We start from the raw sequence: 11,980 nt of genomic DNA, 5'->3' as shown, positions 1-11,980 counted from the left end.
ACCCACCTCTTCCCAGAGGTACCGGGTTCGAGTCTTGGGAGTGGCATATGTTGCCCAGGGTAAGAACTCGGCATGGGGAAGTCACCGCGGAGCTAGCTTGGTCGGGTAGCGGCTCCCGGAGTGAGATCACTCCGGCGGTTAGGAGGACCGTCACTACTAGAAAATAGGGCTAATGCAACTTTTTATAAGCAACCTTTTTAAATAAGTTGCATTTGACTCTAATGCAACTTTGTTGAATATAAAGGTTGCATTAGAAATTCTAATACAACCTTTTTCATAAAAAGTTGCAAAATTGACTAGAATTTGCAACTATTTTTTTGAAAGGTTGCAAATTTTATTAAAGTTTGCAACTTTTATTATAAAGGTTGCAATAAGAAAATTTAAATAAATACTTTTATAGATTGCATTGCTAAAAGTTAAATACAGCCGTATTGTAAAAAGGTGCAACGTAAAAACGTTATAAAAAGAGTAGTTAGACGCTCAGGTCGTTAAACTTTTTGATTTTGAAATCAAATAATTAAAACCACTAAAACACACCGACTAGAAAAATAATTTTAAAACACTATCTTCTATAAATTATTTTAATCTATTTATCTTCTATAAAATAATCTAACTTCTTTTTCCCAAACAATCAATTAATTTTTCCCGGCCTGCTCATTTTCGTTTCCCCCTTTTCGAAATTTTCAAGTCTTTGAAAACCCTAACCAAATGATAACCCCAAATTAAGCAAACACTATCGTGTCTAACCAACGCATTGATGCAGATCTACCGCCACAGTCGCGGATCACCGGAACTGTAAGTTAGAAGCTGTCATTGTACCGCAATCTGAATGCCACAAGATACTTGTTATTTCTAGCCGCTTGATACCACCACACACCGCCACTACTCATCAATTTGGAACGAGATCTAATTTTGGTAGCCTAGTCTAAATTGTTCTTCTGGTTACTCTTGCAGGTAACCGTAGTACCACCTAGAACTATCACCACCGCCTCCAGTCTCCGCCAAGTGACAGCAGCACCATAACCATAACTGACCTAGACTATGGAATCCCAAATTCTATGGACATATTAAGGATTTAATCAAACCATTTCAATAAATTGGATACAACAGATGTGTTGAAGATGGATACGGTTGTACCACGGAGAAGATACAAACACTTGCATTTTTTGTGGCTTTTAATTTCTACTAATACAGGCATTTGGTAACTTATTCTTTGCCCCATTTAGTATTACTAATTGATTATCTTGCTGATTTAGGTTACATTAACCATTGGGGTTGATGTCCAATAGGAGAAGCAAACTAGGAGCATCAAGTTGGGGAAGTCATGGGTTCAAGCAGTGGCGGATCTAAGAATTTTTTTCACGGGTTCCTTTTGGTAGATTCTCACTATTTTCTTTTCCAAATCATACGAGGTTTTCAGTAATTTTCCCATTTTTTCTAAAGTGAGTGGGTTCTGGGAACCCACAAAAGTGGCCTAGATCCGCCCCTGGGTTCAAGTCTTAACTTGAGTAAAAAAAATGAAGTTTGCCGTTTAAAAAAAAGTTGCAGTAAACCTACCTGTATGCCATCATATCTACCTTTAAATCTTATGTAAATGCCTATGACTTTGACACATAAACATGATTAATTAATGAGGCTGTGATTTGTGAGATTATGATGTTTAATGATATTTTATTCAATGCAACAACACTTTGACACACAAACATGATATTTTATTTTTCCCAGTGAAGAGTTTATGGATTGTGCTAGGATCTATATAATATATTCAGTTCGCTTTATATGCTTAATTATTTTGATAATGGTTTCTTTTAATACTATTTTCTGTTAAATAAAATGTTTTGGGTATTGTGTGATTGGAGAAGGTGTACGCGTTAGGCCATGTAGGATTATCCCTTTGTTGTAGCTAGTGTGAGCATCATAGTCAGAAGTTGGACCTTTAAGGAGGTTCCATATATTCTTACAATTTACTCGATGAACCATACAATATGAATACTATAATCTCATGAGTTTTTATTTTTTTCATGTAACAATGCATAAATAAGATCAAAAGCCTGATCTTTAATATCTCTCTGGGTGGCAATCTCAACCCATTTTAATTTAAACGAGGTTGTATGACGTTTCAATAAGGCAAGATGACAAAAAGTTACCTAGAAAAAGAAAATGGGTATATTCAACTTGTCTATCTAGTTTTTCTGCTTTTACATAATGTTCGTTCTCTATATCCACAGCTGGAGATGATAATTTGTATTTTACTCTCATTTTACCTTACCCAATAGAAAATGGATCCGTAATTGATTTTCTTTATTACATTACATCCGAGCGAAATAGCTAATTGATCACTAGTGGCTTGCCATGCACACCTCTTACATGAATTTTAATGTATGTACTTTCTTTGTCGTACAATCGACTGACATGAGGTGATTACTAAAGTAGATACTTAAATTATGTGTGAGTAGAGAAAATAGTTGTGATTTATGTGTAAAAAGACATGAAAAGTTACCATCTTACAATCTTTATCGTCGATAGCAATTAGAGCATTATTATTTAGCTACAAAATGTATCTTCAATGCTTACTTATTGATAAAATGCTTTACTACTATAATTCAAGTTGAAACTCGCCATTCCAGATGATCCATGCTGCATTTCTTCAGTGTTAAGAGCAAGGGAGCCAACTTTATGGATTCAAACTACTAATACTCGTCTAATATATTTTTTTCAGATCATGTCTTCACTGGAGGATAAATGGAGGGGTGTAAAATGGTGGGTTCTGCTTGTCAATTAGTCTGTTATGACGATATCGCGCAAATGTAGACTCTGTTGAAAGGTTACATACTTACATCGGTTGACAAGCATTCTTTTCGTTTACTCTTCGCTTCTTAAAATGTAGTTCTTTTTTACGATTTTATGCTTATATCCAGTGAGTAAAATTTAATATGTGCTTTATTCGTGTGTGAATTTTGAAAAGTTGAACTGTATTAAGTTGTAGAAAATCGAATTAATAATTTGATTGGTTTGTCTAGGTACCAAGAATAAGAGTTGTACAATCTCATCAAAGTAGGTTTGTAGTTGTGACTGAGATATAACTACTAAAAATCAGATGAATACTGCTATGATATTCTTGCTTCGTGTATGTAATTTGAAACGCAATTTGCTGCCTCACACCTACCCTACTCGAGGACGCAGTGTGCACCAGGGATGACAATGTATGACGATATTCGAGATTATGTGAGTGTTCCTATCTTAAATGCTTAGATAATTTCCATTCAAAAATTGCTTTAGCAGTTCGGGTTTTAAACTGTTAGAATTGCACCTTTTTTATCATTCTTTAATTGAAGTTTTGAGTTGTGAACTTTGGATTTGTTTGGTGCAGCTACTTGAAAATTTACTTAAGAGCGACGCCTTTAAGAAGTATTTAGTAATGAATTAAATGGTAAGGTTATAAGCTATCTATTTATGGTGGTATCTCAAGATAAAACCAACAAGGATGAATCTTGTTCTTATAAGTGTCTATTTTGATTTGAAGGAGTGGAGGCACAAATTGCCTAAGTGTAAGATATGCTTTCTACAGAACTCGAAAAGGTTCATTACTACAAGAACTTATTAAAATCTTTTTATTATCATTAACTTGCGCTGACAAACACTTATTTGTATTGTTTAGGTAATATCTTGTACAATGTCTTCTCTATTGGTATGTTGTTCGTTACTAGTTTCTAGACTTTTTTATTTGTTTGATTGTGATTTTTGTGTTGCAGGTACATAAGGAATATTATGTTACCGACGTAATGACGTTTCACAAGAACTCGGAAAGTATCATTTCTATGCCCTTCTACTCCTATATACATATTTGTTTCTTAATAGTGGAAGCTGATATCAATTTAGCGTTTAGTTAATTTGAAGTATGGATTAGGTTTTTAGTGTTTTATTTGATAATCAGCTAAAATGCCATAGCCTGCAGCTTCTCCAGCTGCATTTTTGAAGAGGATCACGAAAGAAAAAAAATCCAGGTTTTTAGTGTTTTATTTGATAATTAGCTAAAACGCCATAGCCTGCAGCTTCTCCAGCTGCATTTTTGAAGAGGATCCCGAAAGAAAAAAAATCCAAGCTCGAAATTATGCGACAAGATATTGACAGCCAACGACAAAATTTGGAAGCTATGATGTGACAGGCTATAAAACAATTACTAGTTGGAGGGCGGGAGGAGTAGAAAGCTTTTATTTCTCTTTATTATTGTAATTGACACTTTATGTTGACTATGTAGTTATTTGAGTCTACACAAACATGTTAAAAGTACACTTTTTGATTATCAATGATATTTGTATTATTATTATTATTTTTGGTGTAATTGTGATTGGATGCATATTAATTAATAGCAATTGAATTTATGTTACAAAGTTGCATTTGGGTGTAGAAAAGGTTGCATTAAAATATGTAAAAAGTTGTGTTTAAGTGTATAAACGGTTGCAATTTTGTGTCTAAACTATACTAAAAGTTGCATTTGAGTATTAAAATAGTTGCATTTTAAAGTAAAAAAAGTTGCATTAGAATGATAAAAGGTTGCATACTAAAAAGGTTGCATATAAGTAGTAAATGCAACACTTTTAAAAATGGTTGCATTAGACTTCAAAAAGGTTGCAATAGGTCTAATGCAACTTCATCTAATGTAGCTTTTGATAAAAGGTTGCATTAGGCCTAATGTAACCTTTTCAAGGCCTAATGCAACATTTTATTGGGGTTGCAATAGCTTCATTTTCTTGTAGTGCGTGCACTATCCCCCCCCCCCCCCGAACTTCTTCAGAAAAATTTTGACTGTTCTGAAGATGCAACACGATGTTGCAGTGTAAAACATGACCATTACTGCTATTTGAGCTTTGGAACTGATGAATTGAGGTCGAAACATTCGGACTAACATTCGAGTATGAAGAAAAAACACTGTTGCTTTTTGGACTTTGATTAACTGATCCGGATGAGTTTTCTACACTGAAAGCGGTTTGAACCTTAGGACTTGCTTCAACATCCTGAACATTGCCTTTATAATACATCTTGATGTCTTGTTGACCACTTGGATTGTTCATTCTAGCAATCTTCTGTTGTTCAAGATCTTGTCCTTCAATTTTTTCAATGAACTGAGAAATTGTTAACTTATCATACTCTCGAGTATTCTTTAAAATCATCAGATATGTACCCCATTCTTTCTGAGGTAAAGCATCAGCTAATTTGTCAACCCATTCTTCTCTATCTTTGTTGATATCTAACAGTGACATGGCATGCACTAAGTGACAATATCTCTCAATCAGTTTCTTTGAACTTTCACCCGGCAAACTAGTAAACAGATCAAACTATTTCTTTAATAATGATTTCTTACTCCTGATCATCTTCTCACTTCCCTCAAACTTAACTCGAAGTGCTTCCCAAATAGAACGTGAAGTATTATCGTGTTGAAGTAATATGAAGATGTCTTCCGTCACAGCTTGCTGGAGTAGATTGATCATCATCTTTTCTGCTTTGTACATGTCTCGTTCTTTATCTGACAATTCAGAAATCGTTTTGATAACACCCACATTTGTACGAGGTTTAACATATTCTTTTCAATACATTCCTAAGACCTCAAATGATTTGCTTGAACCCAATTTTCAAATCGGTCTTTCCAACCATAGTATTCTTCAATTCCCATTAGCTTAGGGGGTTTTTGCAAAGTTCCTGTTTCATTTTCCATGTTCACACTCTGAGCAATGGTAAGAGGAGTACTCGGAGCAGTAGCAAATGCGTTATAAAATTCCTCTTCCATGTTTCGGCTTCAAATATTCAAAAACACAATCTTTCAAACAAAATGAACTTCCCAAACGAAATGAAATTTTCACGCGAAATGACCAAACGCACTGGTTCAAACGAAATGGATACTCTGGTACGAAATGAATGATTTCGTACGAAATACTCAATTTTTCAAACGAAATGGAATCTCACTTCGTGCGAAATGAACCTGCTGTCAAGCAAAATGGAGCCAATCTCAAGCAAAATGAACTACAGAACCCATTTCTTGCGAAATGAAAAGTTCAATTCGTGCGAAATGCTGCTGATGTCATCCAATCGGTCATGGTTTTGTCAAATTGATCAAATTATAAGCTGAATTAAGGTCTAATACTTTCAAGGATTTGTTAAAACTGTGTTTTGCTTATAATGTGAGAAAAATAAGCCATTTTAACCATGAAAACTAGTTTAATTTTGAAAAGAAGGTGTAGAAGTCAGAAATTTGATGAAATCAAGCTGAATTCGGTAAGAACTCCTCCTCCTGAGCTCTGATACCACTTGTAGGATCGTTCGCACGAACAAAATGAGTCGTTCAGAAGAGTTCTTGTCAATACGAGAGGCGGAAACTAACGTATCGACTTCGAGACAACTTGATTTTCACTTTAATTGTCTTTTTGATTGATATAACAGCTTTTTACAGCGAGTAGACACTTCGGTAGCAGTTCGGCTCCGGAATCAGATCGTTACAAATGAAATCTCAAGGCTACTATTTATAGACGAGCCATTCCGCACGAAACGGTTCACACGGAATGACATTTCGTACGAAATGGCTAGAACTCATTTCGTACGAAATGGTAATTTCCATTTCGTACGAAATGGCCAAACTCACACATTTCTCGTTTTTCGTGCCCTGATCTTTCTAAACAAATACAAGACTCGATACATGACGAAGTCGACAGACATATGCACCAACATTTGTCTTGAATTTCGATATCACTCCTGCAGCAATAAGATCCATCTGATAAGACGCGGTTTAGCGTCCTGTTTGCTGAAAAGATATCTGATGGCTGCATGATCAGTATACATAATTGTTTTTGAAGGCACCAAATACAATCTAAATTTGTCAAATGCGAAAACAACCGCCAAGAGCTCTTTTTCTGTCGTGGTATAATTCTCCTGGGCGTCGTGAAGAGTCTTGCTCGTATAATAGATCGGGTGAAAGTGCTTTTCCTTCTTTTGTCCCAGGACGACCCCTATAGCGAAATCGCTCGCGTCGCACATAATTTCAAATGGCAGACTCCAGTCAGGCGCGACTAAAATAGGGGCCTCAATCAACTTTTGCTTAAGAAGGTCAAAAGCCTTCAATCAATCATCTCCAAAGATAAACGGAGCGTCTTTCTCCAACAGACGGGTCATAGGCCTGGCGATTTTTGAAAAATCCTTGATGAATCGCTTGTAAAACCCCGCATGACCAAGAAAGCTCTGTATCGCTCTCACAGAGGTGGGAGGCGAAAGTCGTGAAATGATATCAACTTTAGCTGGGTCGACCCCCATACCAGCTTGCGAAATCTTATGTCCCAAAACTATGCCCTCTCATACCATGAAGTGGCATTTTTCCCAGTTTAGGGCAAGATTCGTTTCTTCGCACCTCTTCAACATTTTCTTCAAATTTTCTAGACACTGATCGAAGGAATCTCAAAATACCGAAAAGTCATCCATGAATACCTCCATAGAAGCCTCGATCATGTCGTGAAAAATCACAACCATGCATCGTTGGAAGGTAGCCGGTGCATTACACAACCCAAAAGGCATACGCCGGTAGGCGAATGTGCCAAAGGGGCAGGTAAAGGTAGTCTTCTCCTGATCCTTAGGAGCAATAGGAATCTGAAAGTAACCGAAAACCCATCCAGAAAATAGTAATAAGACTTCCCCGACAGACGTTCCAACATCTGGTCAATGAATGGAAGCGAGAAATGGTCCTTGCGGGTGGCATCATTGAGTTTGCGATAATCAATGCAAACACGCCATCCTGTGACCGTCCGGGCTGGAATAAGTTCATTCCTATCATTCGTGACTGCAGTCATGCCTCCCTTTTTGGGCACGACCTGAACAGGACTAACCCAAACTAAGTCGGATATGGGGTAGATCAAACCTGCATCCAGTAACTTTATCACCTCTTTCTTGACAACTTCTTGCATATTTGGGTTCAATCGTCGCTGTGGCTGTGCACGCGGCTTGTAATGGTCCTCCATAAGAATTTTATGAGTACAGAAGGAGGGGTTGATTCCTTTGATATCGATTATCTTCCACGCGATTGCTTTCTTATGAATTCGTAAAACACTAAGAAGTCTGCTCTTTTTCTCGTCCGACAAAGATGATGAGATAATAACCGGCAGACGGCGCTCCTCGTCTAGAAATGCGTACTCCAAATGGGGTGGAAGCTCCTTAAGCTCCAAAGACGGGGGATCTTCAACCGAAGGCTTCGAATTTTCTTCATCCTCACGATCAATCTCTGTAAATCGATCCAGACTCTGGGAACCATCATCACCAATCTGATAGACTGGCTGCTCGAAATCATGGCCCTCCTGTGTAATGCCATCTAGGTCCCCACACAACAGATGTGTGTCCGTCAATCTCCTCAATCGTGCCCTGGAAATGTGTGCTCGCATAAGTGTCGACAATGTCAACATAGTAGAGCGCATCATCCTGACTCTGCGGGTGCTGCATTGACCGCTTGATGTTAAAGGTCACATTCTCATCGTTCACTCGGAGTGTAATCTGGCCCATTGCTACATCTACAATGGTCCGGGCGGTATTCAAGAATGGACGTCCGAGAATCAAAGGCACCCTAGAGTCCTCATCCATATCCAGGATAACAAAGTCCACGGGAAACACAAACTTTTCAATCTTAACAAGCATATTCTCAACAAATCCACGTGGATACTTAATAGAACGATCAGCTAGTCGAATGCTCATACGTGTAGGCGACGGCTCACCTAGATCCAACTTTGTAAAAACCTTATAGGGCATAAGGTTGATACTCGCTCCCAGATCAGCCAATGCATGGCTAACAAACATATTTCCAATCAGGCAAGGAAGTGTGAAACTGCCAGGATCTCCAATCTTCGTGGGTAGACGATTCTGAAGAATGGCAGAGCAGCTTTCGTTCATCACCACACAGGACATATCCTCAAGCTTCTGCTTATTCGAGAGGATGTCCTTCAAGAATTTCGCATACTTCGGCATCTAGGCCAGGGCTTCAACAAACGGTATGTTTATGTGCAGTTGTTTAAACATTTCAAGGAACTTATCGTTTGTTCTTCGTTTTTCTGTTTCTTCAGTCGGCCCGGATATGGAACTTGAGGAGTGTACTCTTTGACTGGATCCTAGACTTGTGCTGTACTTGCTGGGACTCACCTAGCTTGTACCTCGTCCGGTGTATCAGTTGGGACCGCTTCGGTAATCGGTGGTGAGTCCAATTTACATGCCCGCACGATAATCAGTCCTCTTGCCACTCTTGGTCATAACCGCATTTACGTGCCCGCGTGGATTTGGCTCTGTGTTGCCTGGAAGACCACCTGGTGGTCTCTCCGACATCATCTTCGCCAGCTGACCAACCTGGTTCTCGATATTCTGAATCGAGGCCTTTTGACTCCGCGTTTCTCCTTCATAAGCTAGAAAACGATCTTCGCGTCATAACCGCATTTACGTGCCCGCGTGGATTTGGCTCTGTGTTGCCTGGAAGACCACCTGGTGGTCTCCCCGACATCATCTTCGCCAGCTGACCAACCTGGTTCTCGATATTCTGAATCGAGGCCTTTTGACTCCGCGTTTCTCCTTCATAAGCTAGAAAACGATCTTCGCTTTGTTGATATCGTTTTTCAGCTAGCTAATTTGCACTCGTGGAGCTGCTAAGCAATTGAGCCATCATATCCTCCAGCTTGGAACTTGACTGAGGGGCTTGCTGCTGGGAGCTACTCCCGGCTCCCTGATTCTGATATGAGTATGGACGTGGCTGGAATGGTTGGTTGTACGGCTGGAATTGCTGCCCATAAGCCTGCTGCGGCACTGGAGCGCGCTGGGAAAATCCTGGTGGGTTCTGATTACCCACATTCGCTCGCCACCCAAAAGTTGGGTGATTTCTCCAACCCGGGTTGTATGTATTGCTGTACGGGTTGTTCTACGGCCTCACCTGGTTGCTGACGAAATCCACTTCTTCTTGGCCCTCATACACAACTCCCTGAAAGCATGCACCAAGCTTGTGTGACACTCCGCACTGGTCACACCCTGAGCTAGCCTGCGCAGCTATCTGGGACTTATCAAACTTCGCCGAAAGAGCCGAGATCTGTGCAATAATGGATGTGTAGTCGTCCACAGCGTGAACTCCTGGGCGAGATGATGATGATGTCCGGCCTCTCTCTCCTTCACGACGCGAACTAGACTTTAACGCAGCTTTTTCGATGATAGCATAGGCTTCATTTGGCGTCTTCGTTCCTAGGTCGCCTCCTGCATTCACATCTAATCTCTCCTGCGTGTCATAATTCAGTCATTGGTAAAACGTCAGAACCAATTGTCTTTTGGAGAAGCCATGGTGTGGAACATCAAGTAACAAATCCTTAAACCGCTCCCAGGACACGTGCAATGACTCTCCCTTGTCCTGGCGAAAGGTCATAATCCGGTTCCTTAACTTGGTTGTTTTCTCAGGCGGAAAGTATTTCTGCATGAATAACTCCGACAACTCATTCTAGGTTCGCTGATGGACCTGGCAGGAAGTGACATAAGCCAAGCTCTAGCTTTGTCACGCAATGAGAATGGAAACAACCTCAACCAAATAGCGTCTTCCGAAACATCCCTAATCTTGAACGACGAACATACTTCGAGAAAAGCGGGGATATATCGTCTGGGATCCTCATGCTCACGTCCGTCAAACTGCAGCGAATTCTGCACCATATTAATAATACTAGATTTAATTTCAAAAGTAGGTGCATCTATGGTAGGTCGAATAATGCTCGGCTCCAGGCCTGTTCCTCCTGGCTGATTTGATTCATTCAGCAGTCGCTCGTCGTCCGTCATGATTGCGTTTCCTACGTCCCTTGAGCCTTCGGCTTCAGCGGGTACCACCTGCTCCGGCTCACCAGCTGCGAGTTGCAACGCAACCGCACGAGATCTTTCACGAAGACGTCTCCTCAAATCACGCTCCGGCTCGTCTGACGGCTCAACAGGATCGGGAGCGGGGGTTGAGGACATCAACCTGCAAACGGAAAATAGACACAACGGATATTTTATTATTATAATAAGGCTGTTTTTTTTTTTTTTTTGCTGAAATAAAACAGAATTTCTGTAAATAGGGCTGAAAAAATTTATAAAAATCCGAAAATGGGCCCAAAATTTATAAAAATCAAAACAAATAAAATAATAAAATCGGCTAGTGTAAAAATGATTTTTCAAATCCGAAAACTCAAAGAATAAATGAATAATTAGCCCGAATTTAAACAAATAAATGAAATGAAAATTTACAAGAGTTTAAAAATAAGCCTGAAAACGAATAGATTAAATCAAAAATAAGAAATATTAATAAATAAATCAACAAATAAATAATCAAGAAAATATTTACAAATATTTACAAGTATGTACACCGATAAAATAATGACTTGGGTCGTTCCTAAAGCTCGCCACATCCCAGGCAACGGCGCCAAAAACTTGACGTGTGCGCGTATATACATGTTTCTACAATGAATTTTACACACGATTCGGTTTTAAATTTATAAAAATGATTTATACTTCAACAATAAAACACACACGAAAGGGCAAGTGTACCCCGTCATACATGTAGTAAAGTATCGGTAAGAACCAAGTGTCGATCCAAGGATGTGGGCGGAGAAATAATACTAAACCGTTGTCATTAAATTACCGGTAGGAAAATAAGTGAGTGATTTGTCTAAACTAAAAATAAGATTAAAACATAAACTTTCATAATGATAATAGACTCCAAATAAGAAAATAAATATATAGCCTTGCTTTATGCACAACCAAAGCATGTGAACTAAGTCGGTTTTGTCACTTAAAACATTTGGTCAATTCTCTATTTTCAAGACAATTAGTATCCCTTTCGGGAATCCAAACATGACAATTCTTTGGAAAGCTAAAACGATAAACACACTTTAACCACCTAAAATTGTTCTTTAATGCTCAAATGACAGATGTCTATGAAAATCCCCTAAAGGTAGGTTAGTCA

General features: G+C 39.0%; 1 long non-coding RNA gene across 9 annotated transcripts; it reads left to right on the top strand.

Moving 5' to 3' along the window:
- Positions 1-644: 644 nt before the first annotated feature.
- LOC110940334 lies at positions 645-4,330 on the top strand. Of its 9 annotated transcripts, none has more exons than XR_004893098.1 (7): positions 645-795; positions 955-1,201; positions 1,290-1,375; positions 2,720-3,225; positions 3,371-3,430; positions 3,524-3,579; positions 3,753-4,330. It is a non-coding gene; the product is annotated as an uncharacterized LOC110940334 (long non-coding RNA). The 9 variants fall into 9 exon arrangements; XR_004893100.1 differs by adding an exon at positions 3,659-3,688 and having other exon boundaries at positions 955-1,375; XR_004893101.1 differs by having other exon boundaries at positions 955-1,130; positions 1,257-1,375; positions 3,524-4,330.
- Positions 4,331-11,980: the final 7,650 nt, after the last annotated feature.

Source organism: Helianthus annuus, chromosome 5 (assembly GCF_002127325.2).
Source record: "Helianthus annuus cultivar XRQ/B chromosome 5, HanXRQr2.0-SUNRISE, whole genome shotgun sequence".
Classification (NCBI taxonomy): Eukaryota; Viridiplantae; Streptophyta; class Magnoliopsida; order Asterales; family Asteraceae; genus Helianthus; species Helianthus annuus.
Note: the sequence above shows the minus strand (reverse complement) of the source record. Positions and strands in the feature narration are given on the sequence as shown.